Below are 13,365 nucleotides of genomic sequence, written 5' to 3'. Positions count from 1 at the left end.
CTTTGATGTCGTTAATTTATAAATAAACTTTATGACATAATGGCAAGTCATTGAAGCTGGCAAGCTGACGGTAACGCCCGGTAATTGATCCGATATATGTATATATTATTTATGTGCAACAAATATATAGTAAACATTCTACAAAGCCTATTTAGAAACATATATTAGGTCCTTACACATTAAAATTTGTACAGCTATTTACTCATGTATTTGTGCTTCGATGACCGTCATTCATTTGTTTTTTTCTTCTGTTTTTTTTCTGTTTGCGTCACTCATTTTACAAAATGGAAAACAAGCCCCGTGGACGGCCTGAGACCCAAGTTGATAATGAAGTATTGAAGGCGTTTGTGGAAGCGGATCCATCGCAAACCACGTCCGAGCTAGCTCCAGGCTGCGGTGTTAGTAATAAAACTGTTTTAATTCACTTGAAGCAAATTGGGAAGATTAAAAAGCTTGAAAGGTGGGTACCTCACGAATTGACTGAAGCAAACCGGCAAACGCGCGTCGACTGCTGCGTTACATTACTGAACCGGCACAATAATGAATATATTTTAAACCGAATCATTTTTCATCACCTGTGATGAAAAATGGATTCTTTACAATAATCGGAAGCGCTCAGCGCCAATGGTTGGACCATTGCGCTGAGCGCTTATCATTCTAACTTCTATATCTTTTCTATATCTTGGACCATTATCGCTGGCTGGCCAGCCAGCCAAATCCTGCCCCAAGCGAAAATTAACCTCAAAAAAGTTACTTGTAAGCGTTTGGTGGACTAGTGCCGGTATTGTTAATTGCAGTTTTCTCAAATCTGGCGAGACTATTACGGCTGATGTCTATTGTCAGCAATTGCAAACCATGATGGAAAAGCTAGCGGCTAAACAACCTAGGCTAGTCAATCGCTCCACGCTACTGCTACTTCACGACAACGCTAGACCACACACTGCACAACAGACGGCTACCAAATTAGAAGAGGTTCAATTGCAATGTCTAAGACATCCTCCGTACTTCCCGGACCTTGATCCAACAGATTACCACTTTTTTCGAAATTTGGACAACTTCTTGCAAGGGAAAAAATTTAACTCTGATGGGGCAGTCCAAATCGCCTTCACAGATTTTATTGATTCCCGTCCGACTGGTTTTTTTAGTAAAGGGATCAATGAACTACCAATGAGATGGCAAAAGTGCATAGAAAACAATGGTTCATACTTTGATTAATTAAATATATTATATTTAAAAATATTCGACTTTTTGTTCCTCCCATACAAAACGCCAATTTCATATGTAAGGATGTAATATATTTAAAACCTCTTCAATATAGCCAGAGTCGCATACTTATACACAAAAATCTTTTTAGTTTAGTTTGTTCCTTTTTTTTTGTTATTCCTGTTTAGTTTTTGTTTTAATAACTGTGTATAACATGTATTTTTGCACTACTTGCCTATCTTATTTAATACATTTTTTTTCATTACTCACAGTGGTTGCCTGGAAGAGATCGTTCGTAAGCGATAAGGCCGCCAGTTGCCCTCCTTTTGATTTAATTATGTTAATTTTTATTTTGAAGTGTAACGAAGTGTAAATAAATAAATAAATAAAAATATAACAACTTGTTCCTACTAAGTCATATTCACTTAATTTGACGCACATACATAATTATTACTAAACGCATTAATTAAAGGTTGCAATTGTATGCCAGGTGCCAACACAGCAACCATATATCATTGGCGGCCTAATAATCATTTACTGAAATTAGAAGCTCAATTCTCGATTTGCTAAATAGGAATGTTTATAAAACTGTATTTTGAATTCCCATTGGTGAAATATATGAGCATATATGATGTATAGGTGACGCAGCTTTTGAAATAGATCCCTCAATAATGAGAATTTCAAACAGCGAGCGAATTATATAAATCAGTATTATATAGTTATATATTATAGTGTACGTTATAGAAATCATAAATGAAATGCAGAGTTGGCCAATTATGATCAAAGTTGCGATGCGATTAAATTTAAATATTGTTTTACTTAGAATGGTCTCTAAATCTAATGAACACTTTTGATCTATAGAGAGAGAAAAATAAAACGTCGTATGAAGCTAAAACTGATAGATCTGAAATCTTTTCTATTTTCACGTAGTTAGTATATCTATCAAAGCATAATTTGCCTGTTTTTACATTAACGACATTACTTAGTATCATTAGAATGCAATCCACTTAAACTTTGAAAGCCCTGAAAAAACATTCATAAACATCTCACCACCTCTGTCTTAGTGCTAGGTGCACTAAGTTTATAGTATTATTAGTAAATGTGACAAGAATTATTATTATAGTATATAAAGAATTTCCATTAAAAAACCAATACAGAACCGTCCAATGAATAAATATTAACTCTGTCGGAACTATTCTGCAGTTCGTTTGACCCAAGTTAGATCACTTATTCATAAAATAGCGCTCACATTTCAGCTTTATATCCTCAAAGAGAAGCGACAAAGGAATTTTATATACATTGTTACACATTTTATCACACTCGTTGGGGATGCATGGTGACTTATATCTATTTCTTTGCATCAAAAAATCGTTAAGTATATATTATGGATAATTTTTTCCTATCTTAGAATAGAAGAAACTAGTTCCTATTTTGTCAACGACTAAAAGAGCGCAATTCTAAATTTCAACGACTTTTAGTAAAAAAATAATGATTATAATTTAATATTATATTTATTATTGTAAATGTTATATGAGAGACAACAAATAAATAAGAACAACGCACTCTAAATTTATAAATATTGTGTTTCTTATTGAACACGCGGCAAACGGGTTGGAGGCTCACCTGATGTTAAGTGATGCCGCCGCTCATAAACACTCTCAATGCCAGAAGGCCCACGAGGACGTTGCCCGCCTTATTAGATTTAGTATACTCTTTTCTTGAAGGACCCTAATTCGTATTTTTTCGAAAATGTCTCGTCGGGCAAGTCTTCTCATAGCGGTGTAGCGAGCGAAAAGTGGATTAAATACTCCGAGTTGTGGAACGATGGTCATCAAGGTTATATGGGTGGAATTTCCTATTCTAACTTAACGTACAAAGATGAAACTCGCCTGGAAGTATTCATCTGAATCACTCCTCTGATATCCATCCATAGAAAATGATGACAGAAGATATAGATATTATCAAAATCTGTTCGCAACGCGGCGTGGTCAACGCCAAGAGATCAAGCCGTTTGGTAAGTGAATGTAGTCTGGTGACTATGAATGATGATGATGATGAATTCAGTTTTCGATATTATAATGAAAATTCAGTCGCACTACAAACAGACACTTTAACTTTGCATCCCGTTTCATTTTTGATCGTTTATATTTTGTAGGTGATTTGACAGGCGTGTGTGTTTGAGGTACATGAGCCTATGAAATGCCGGTTCCCTCACGATTCTTTTCTTCACCATTCGACGCACACAGAGAAATCTATTGGCGCCCAACTGAAACTAAAACTAAAGGTAGAGAATCAAGTTAAGTTTAAGTAACAATGCCCTTACACAAAAAACACAGATATTAGCGATGTGCAACATCGTTTACAACGTAATGTAAACGCACGTTTACAACAAGACAAAGTGTTAGAAGCAAATATATACATATAACAACGATATTAAGCTTGTTTTATTTAAATTCTTAACTTCATTTTACAACGTGGATGTAAAATAGGTCAACGTCGGGGTTGGAGATATTGATATAATGACGCAAATTGAAGGCAACTGACCCGACAAATACACTTTATAGATACCATAATAGTTTTCGGCCGTTAAACACTTTTATAGCATTCTTAATTATTAGATAGAACCTTATGAAACTATCTTTTATCCGACTATTATTAATATATTAAGCAATTTTAGCTCAGTGCTTAGCTTTCAACATTGAGGTCGCGCATTCGTACTTGCCACAAATAGATTTCTACGAAGAAAATCATCGTAAACCATGTCTTAAGACTCAAAAATCATCAACGCGTATCAAGCTCAAAACGTTGATCTAGTATTTCCTTGTATCAAGGTTATATCATTTTGCAAAGTTTGGTACAAATTTTAAGTTACTTGTAATACTCCTTCGAATCATTATAAAATTAAAACTAAGATTAACCTACATTTAATATAAAGGCATTTTATTATTCTTCTGTAAATGTGCCACATTAAGTGCCATGAACACGAAAACATTATCAGTTTAAAAGTAGCACTACTAAAGTAGTACTACTAGTCATGGCATTCGTATATTTCAATTCTACTAGAACTTAATTATGTAACGCCTACAATTTTAATATTCGATATATTTTTTATTTTTCATGTAAATTTTGTAATATAAAAATCAATGTTGTAGTTTTCGGTAATTCTGTTATTTGTGTATTGTCACCTATTGTGTGTTATTTTTTTTATTGAATCCCTATATGTATGAAAATAAAAATATCTTCACAATAATTATAACAATGAACATAAATAAGTACACGAAACTGAGATGTTTTCGAAATAATAACGAAAACATTTATTGAATTCTGACGAATTGGGGTGAACTTGAAAATATGAAAATATTTTGTTCTACGCACACGTGCACGATTCTGTATCAATTTTCATAATGTTTTCTTGAAATATCTTTCAAATGTCTATCTAGGTTCTTAACTTATACATGAACGCCCCAATAAGGTGTAACAGACAAATGGGTTCTACGTTTATTTAATTGAAAATGTATTCATCGTCGAAATTGGCGGCTTCTACTTACATTTAAATTACAACGAAAGGTTGCTATATTTGTATTCTTATATATTAATATTTTATTAATAATTATTAATATACCTTATATTATACAATTCATTGTATTTTTCACACAATAGCCCTCAAATGTGAACTAATCCTTACATTCTGTCACGCAACGTCCAATGTTTGTTCCTTGGCAATTAAATAAACAAGTATGCAATCAGGCGATAATTGTTTGTTCAACTGAGACACACAAGTCTGCAAAGTGAGCAAATTGACTTTTCTTTGTATCTGGCGTCAATGATGAGTTACTTTTCAAATCGTGAAAGTACATGGTGCAAACATATTTTACGTCTATTAGAAAAGCTCATCTAAGCTAAATTGCCGGATTTGAAATCGCATTATTATAATGCTAAAAATTATAGTTAACAAATAAACTATAATTTTTATCAATCAATAATCTGATATTCTAGTAGTTAAAGCCATAATAGTACATATATTTCAATTACCAGTTGTATTTTTTTCAAACAAACGGATACGCGACTTTTGACAAATGAAAAAACTGTAGATTAGATCACAATAAAAAGTGTCGTACACATAAAATGCATCTTCAATCACTCGTTCAATCAGATTAGTGAAGCCGTTTGTCGTCTAGACAAAATTGTCTTTTTATCAGAGTAACTGACCCGCGAATTCAGACATCGATTCATCGACGATAAGATTTGCTTTTTCTAAAATGCTGATTATATTTTAATCTCGAAAAGCGTCTATTTTTTGTTTTGTTTTTCAACATTTATTTGAGTTTCATGACGCAGTCTATTCATTTTGCTCTTTACACGCAAATCGACCCTTTGGGGTGGTTGTATAATTTAAATTGAATAAATTATAAAATTGCTATAATTTTAGTTAAAGTCTCACCACCGCGATGGCGTCAAACTTAAAAAAAATGACTTACTCTTGACTTAAAGGCCGACAACGCACCTAATAATTTAATTTATAACCTTTATAGCTGTTTCGCGGGTTCATTTGCCTTATCGTATCATATAACAATACTTCAGTTAATGGGGATATTTTTATATGAGTTTTATTTCAAAGGTAACATTGTACGGTACACAAAATACCAGTACTTATAAAATTTGGCAGAAACATACTACAAATGTTAATACCTGCCATCACTTGTATGGTTAGATAACCATACAAGTATACCCCACATATAATTGCTATAATAGTCTATGCTATATTTATCCAAATTTATACTTCTAGTCTTATATCTAACTAAAGCTTGGCAGTCATTCTATTAGGAATTTAATGAACGTCACAAAGTTATACAAGTACCAACTGAATGCGATTTCACTCGTGCGTAAGTTTGCGGTTTCATCTTTGAAAGTTACGGGTTTCTACAACATACCTGCTTCAGTTCACTCCTTCATATTTGAAAAGAGAACCAACTGATTTACAAGTATCTAAACTTACTTAACCTACTTAATGCGTTCGTGAATCATGTGAGTTTCCATATTCAAATCTCTCCATATTAAAATCCATATTTAAAAAGTAAAAAATAAAACACAATAAACCAAAACTCGTCTATTATAAAATCGTTCGTCAGGGCCTTTCGAAAGATTCCCGATAGTACAATCCGTTTCTAACTTTCTTATAGAAAAGTTCTCAAGTTAAATTGCTTTATGACAATCTGAGTCAGTAGCTTTATAGCCACTGTATGCTTGTAGAAAGTTACCAACAGTGACGATACGTTGGATCGAGACGATCAATTGGATTTGCAGTGTATTAAAGTCTGGTTTTAATTCCTGCTAAGAAACCTAACGTTAATTTCCAAGCTGGTTTCATTTATAGCTATTTTTTCCTTAGTAGTGCCACGTAAATATTAAAATCTGTGTTATTTCACAAGGTTCTGTGTCTCAGAACGCTCAAGAAAAAATATGGAAATTGCGGCTTATTTGATAATGAACCTGGTGGGTGCTAGTAGCACTAAAATAATATTTAATAAAGGTTACAACTAAATATATGTATATGCAGTACCTAGTTACTATTCAAAAACGCAATCTCAACACAGATTATAATATTATATTGTGAAACAGAGCATACAAGATTATGGAGCTATTTTTACCAATAATAATAATTTCATAATCATTAATAGAAAAAGGTTTGATTTGAATCATAACTTTAATGTTGTAAATGTATATTCAATATTCATCACTGAACCACGCAGATGATCAAAATGTTAAAAACAAACAGTGGAGCAAACAAAAAAAATAAGCCAAATAAAAAAAAATGTTTTTGTATCGGTTTCGTGATCATTTGTTCTTTCTAACAGAGCAAGAGATCATCGTTCTGTACGTCAGAAACGCCGTCATCATTTATGGGGCCAGGGCATGCGAATCATCACGAACATAGTTTTCCTTTACCGTACAAGCGAGTTTTAAATCTGCATATAGAAATAAAAGTCAATTGGTGGATAGCCGGCGTTCGGACCTACGACCTCAAAATGAGAGTAGCACGCTCAAGCAACTAGGCCAACACTGCTCAAAATTTGCTTGAGGTATTTTTTGACATTGTATCATTTGTTAATTAATATAACTTGGTAGTAGTTCGTGTTGGTAAAGTTAAAATAGAAACACTGAAAAACGAATATAGCATCTACCGTGCCATACTATGCCGGGAATTATAAAGTGTTTCCCGGAATTTTACATTACTTACTATGGGTGTAATACAATGTTATATAGCGTAAATCTTGCTCGAAAAATAGACTACAAGACAAAAATTATATTTCAATCAAAGCCTCCTATAGTTCCTGAGATTAACGCGTAACTAAACCATGATATTACTATACATTACGAATTGTGAGTCAAAACGAAATTCAAGGAAAGGAGTTTAATCATCCAAATAGCATACAAAGTATGTTTATTACACTTGTTTACGCACATCACTCAGTTTTCGCAATAAAAAAGGTGTAAAAGTACTGCGTGCATCTTAAATTTCTTTATCAAGTAAATATATCGGTATGCTCGGCCCAAACAGAAATAAATTGCACTTGTGTGGGTGTTTTATTTGGGCAATATGGCGGTCTTCAACGTTCAGCTCAAACAGGCTAGTCATAAATCTTAGTCCATCGTCGGTTACACGAATAAACGTCCGAGTTTAATAGATGAAGTGCGATGAAATTAGCTTATTTACGAGATATTTGCAAAAGTTTGTCAACAATAAGTTAATTATGTAATTGAACTGGGCAATGTGTTCATTATTCAAAACTTAAAAGTGAAATTGATTTCACCATTTATAAAATTGTATATTATTTTAATACACGATACATTTTAATCACACGTTACAGCTCCTGTCATACATGTATATGTTCTTGAATATTATTGTTTTCAAAAATTAAAATATTCTTTGCCACACAACGCGCCTATGTAGAACTAACTGTCTTGTTTTCAAACCATTGCAACAGAGGAATCCTAGAGAATTAAACAAAACCCCCTTTAGTCTTTTTTGTCGGTTGAAAGATGTGCCACTCAAGCTCATAACACACGAATGCCTACTATTTCTGTATACAACTATACATATGCTTAGTTGTCTAAAGATAACTTCCAAAGAAAACTCTTAAATAAAAAATAGACATAATTGATTATAAGGAGACTATATATAAATTAAAAATTGTAAATTAAAATTATATTAAGAATAAACTGGGTAATCCTTTTTATATCAGACTTACAGTTTCAATATTTGTAACGAGGCAGCCTTTCATTTTATACAAATGAACGAATTGATAATATCTTGTTAAATTAAAAGGTTTCCAATTTGCGAGGATTATAGCTTTCAACTGGATCCCAGTAATAAATTCCCTATCTATTTTAACAACTGCAGTTCAGTGGTTGATAATTACAATAATATGACAAGTTTAATAGGTTTGTTTCCCAGTATAAAGTAGTATAATTTTATTCGATTTATTATGTTCTTAAAAGACTTAACGTTTTATTAAAAATCTTTCGTTTAACATTATTACCCTTTTGATGTGTAAAGTTTTTCACAGTCAAAAAAAGTTCACGAAAATTACGAATATTTTTTACTGAAAGTTATTTATATATTTTATATATAACCGACTACGAAAACACGATCGTTATCTCGCAGACTACTAAAAATACTTATACATAATTTGTCATACAAATATAATCGTATTAATATCTGAGATTTAATTAAATTATCATTTCAAAGTTAAAGAACGTCACGTTTGCTTAGAATTTTATTTTAGAAGGCTTACATAAAATCGTTCATTTAATTTTACCAAATACGCTAGATACATCAAAGGCTTTTAAGACACAACCTTTGAAGGCTTTCATTGCTCGCAGAAAAGTTGAGAAACTTTATAGGAATAATTTTTGGAAGTAAGATATTGCTTTATTGCGTTTGACCCTTTTTACGCGGAATAAAAGCAGTCGAGCTTCAAAAACAATATGAATTCCCCTTTACAATATGAATATAATCCTTTGACGGTTGTGGCTTCCGAGATCACAGAGCCAATTTCTTATTATTTTCAATCATTTAAGTAACGTCATAGTGTTGGTGAACCGCTTTATGATTTCATTTGTTTCGTTGCCTTTGCTTCAAAGCCTTGCTTGCAGAAATTCCTTACGTACAAGTGTTAGGGTTTCTAAAATTGTATATGAATACGTTCTATATATACCATATTTAATATCTCTATTTAGGGTTAGTTTATATCGATATATACTTAATGTATTTAATCATTAAATAACACTAACAATAAGCCTAAAGATTGTCCTGCATATTTACCGCGATGACTAGCCAATCACAGAAGCCGCTTGTTCTATGATACATTCTGACTTAATACAACAATATCAGGTTATTTACATCAAAAATACATGTTAGTTATAAATCAGGTAATTAAATTAATTCGTTCTCTCGGGCGTAAATTGGCTAAGCGCGAAACAAGAAGGGCTAGATTGGCAAGTGGACTAGAGACTCCTAGGTTGGGGTCGGTATTCTACTTTGGGGAACGATTACAGATTGTCCTACCAGTAAGAAAGAGGCCAAACACATGAAAAACATAGCGCACATATAAATAAATATCTATTGCACGGTTTGTATTCGAATTTAAGGGAGTTGGAAAATTGCATACTTGTTAAAAAGGTTTTCTTTTACTAACAAACGCGTCACCTACAAAACTTATTTAAACCTAATGGTAATTTCCTAAAGCATTAGGTTTGATTAAAATTAAAGTAAAATTTTAGTTTCATTTCATTATGGTTTGATCTTTTCTCATAAGATATTTTTCTTAACAAAAGTACGCTTAAAGAGATTAAAAGCAAACAAACAAATGTTCAACAATAGTTATGTATTGTCGATACTACAAAAAACTTCTAATAATAATGTTATTTTCTACGATCAATAAATACTACTTTACATGTATTTGATTTTTTTTCTTCACATGACATTGACCATACTTAGAATTAAACAATTTCGTACGAATATACCGGACATTTACCCATATTCGAAATTCAAAAAGTTCTGACAACAGATGGTTTAATTTTTAAAAAAGTTTACTAACTGTAATTTAATACGGAAAATATTTATAAAACACGCTGAAAAACAGAGTTGGTATATCGACCGGTATATCGGTATACTATTCACGGAAGTCGTTCGTTCGAACCCCGGCTAGCGACGGAGAAGCAATCAATATTTTTTCTACTAACGCAAGATACCTAAAATCGTCATGTGGCAGGTACACTGCGCCTACATGCTAATCGAAAATGATCATTGATGCAGGAATTTGAGGCAAAGTTTTATTTAAATAGAACAGGGGAGAATACCAAGAGTAATACGCAAGAAACCAACCATTGACACTTTCAAAGCCAGATGGTTCGCGAGTGCGTTGCCGGCCGGACTGATAATCGCTGATCAGCTGGTAGACTTCTAGATACCTAGAGCTAGCTGTTAATAATTGTTTCTATTAAACATTAAGAACGACAAGGTTATAAAGGTATACCTATAGTATTGTCTTTTGTTAACATAGCTTTTACACATTTAAAGAAAACACTTTTTTACCGGATTGAAGCTATGTATTATAAACTTAAAATTATTTTACATAATTTGACATTTTTCCGACGTTTGGCGTGCTTTACAGCGTGCGTGGTCACGGTGACTGAAGACAAAAGGTGTTGAATGTCAAAAAGTATCACAGCAGTAGAGAATGTTGTATTATCTGTATTTGTTTCCCCGGAGTTGATATCGACTAAAAGATGACGGGTTTTTGCAGAAATGACTCACGGTGTCCTCTATTTTCGAGGATTGTTTGTCTTGGGGTTTTAGGTATACCTATGTACAAATTATTATTCTAACATGACGACAAAAATATTACAATGTGAAATCAAGGTATTATTTTAACGGGGTAGCATAAAATATTAAGGACACGTAAAAGCTCCGTTAATTACACCTCTAACGACTTATTACATTGTTGAGACGTTATAAAAACTGTGAAAACTTCTGTCGTATAATGAGACTTAGTTGAAAGGTGGAATTAATAGTGTAGTTTCCAGCCGTTCTCGTTTTATAGGTCAGATACGCGGCTTCCTAGTTCAAACTATATTTAGAAATAATTGTATATACTTATATTATATCTTTATATACAGGTGTCGCCTAAAGCTATGTGGTAGTTTTTTGGTGATGTTTTACTTCGTCGTACCTTTGAGCTAGTTGTAAGTATATATATATCACTAACAAAAACATGATTGGTCCAAATATTATTTAATACGATGTATATATTTTTGATGATAGTTACCAAACTTTATAACTACAGCATATTATCTTTAAAGTAATAAATTAATAAATAATATTGGTGTATTGCACACAACGAATACCAGGATAAAACAATCCACCAAACTCATTACTCGACGAATTAATTTAATATTACGTAAATCTAGAACGAACTACGGAAGAAAAGTAATCACCTACTAAGCGGAACTGCTTACGTGCTACATAGAGTGTATTTTTACCTTAAGAAAATATTTTCAGAGCTTTTTATAATACCGCGGGTGATCTTGCGCCAGTAAGATTGTCATATGGAAAAAAATAGTTATTAGTCTTGTAGAGAAAATGAGAGATATAATATTTTATATCTTATTATTCCTGGAGTTCGAGCACTTTAATTTTACAAGATGAAGCAGCAAATAACGAAATATTTATAGTTGCATGATTTAAATCAAACCTGCCAAAATAGAAATAGGCACACACATAAGATATTATTACACACTTAGTCACAAAAATAAGAACAATATGAAAGATCTATATCAATAAGTAATACGAAATATACTAGCTTTTCTTTATTTACTTTTATATATATACCATTTAACTATACAGACTATCATCTTAAGACTAATAATATTGAAAAGGTGACTGGCTAATCAAAACAAAACAAATAAAAACATAAGAAAAATCTAACTCAAAACTTTCAAAATAATGATGATTTAGACTGAACAATTAATGAAATGTTTTTTTCAATAGTAATAGATGACAGGTTTGATTATCTTTGACGATGGTTTAAAAGAAAATACACAATATTAATTATTTAATCAAGAAATAATCTACGAAATATGTACGCTCAGTACATAGTGAGAATATTTTTTACCTAAATATAAAGTTTGTTCGCATATGTCACCTGCAAACTTTAACTTATACACTAACCTCTGCAATAATCTAATATTTTCAAGCTTCAACGTATCTTATAGTTAATTTTTAAGTTTTTAAGTTGTATTTAAATTATTTACCTACCTGATATGTTGTCGGATATCGATTATCGTTTGTATAACTTGGTTAATGGTTTGACCTAAATAAGTCACTACAGTTACACTATACTACTTTATACACTTTTCTAAAATATATACAGTTTTAAACTTTGGTCCACTCCAAGTACTTCAATATGGTAGAGGATATGAATAGGGTGAAAAATAAGTCACGGTTTTGGTCCAATTTGTCGTGAAAAAGGGTAAAGGTTCGGTGATTTGGGCGAAAGGGCTTGGAACAAAAGTTTATTGGTACATCGAATCCATCACAAACACAACCACTTATGATCGCTCGTAAAACAAACTAGTTTTTAAAGACAGCGTCTATAAAACAATTGAGAAAACGAATACAAATTTTTAAACATCAAATATGCTTTGAAGCTTTTGTCGTTCGTTCGACTTTTAAATTTACGCGGAAAAACAGAGGACATGCGAACATCCGGCCGCACCGACGCGGTCTGACTGTAAACTGAAGTACGAAGCTTCTATTCTGAAAGTGTTGTGGAAAACCCACATCTAAACTTTCGTGGGAATGAAAAAGACAGCAATATATTAATCCGACAGGTACAGTAAAGATATCACGGAAGGAAATGAACATGATTTCTTTTAGGCACGTTATTATTGAAAATAGCACAATACAGTTGGTGGAATCCATTATTTATCCATTACAGTAATGGAATGGGATGTTAAATGTAAATAGTCGTTTTATCCTTCTAATACTTACTGGTCATCTGTTAGTTATGTGTTATATGTATATATAACATAGTCTACACACGTTAATAGTTTTGCAACCTGGTAGTCGTAATCAAACCCAGGACAGTAATTTACCGT

The 13,365-nt window shown here is 32.3% G+C and overlaps 1 protein-coding gene across 1 annotated transcript in view; it reads right to left on the bottom strand.

Moving 5' to 3' along the window:
* The window catches only part of LOC123707799 (small conductance calcium-activated potassium channel protein-like), a 60,400-nt gene extending 47,446 nt beyond the window's left edge, over positions 1-12,954 (bottom strand). Inside the window, exon 1 of the mRNA XM_045658142.1 lies at positions 12,524-12,954. The gene's annotated coding sequence lies outside the window, so the exon portion shown is untranslated. The remainder of the gene's footprint in view (positions 1-12,523) is intronic.
* Between the last annotated feature and the right edge of the window lie 411 nt (positions 12,955-13,365).

The sequence above is a fragment of the Pieris brassicae genome, chromosome 3 (assembly GCF_905147105.1).
Source record: "Pieris brassicae chromosome 3, ilPieBrab1.1, whole genome shotgun sequence".
Taxonomy (NCBI): Eukaryota; Metazoa; Arthropoda; class Insecta; order Lepidoptera; family Pieridae; genus Pieris; species Pieris brassicae.
This window is presented reverse-complemented; position numbering and strand designations above follow the sequence as displayed.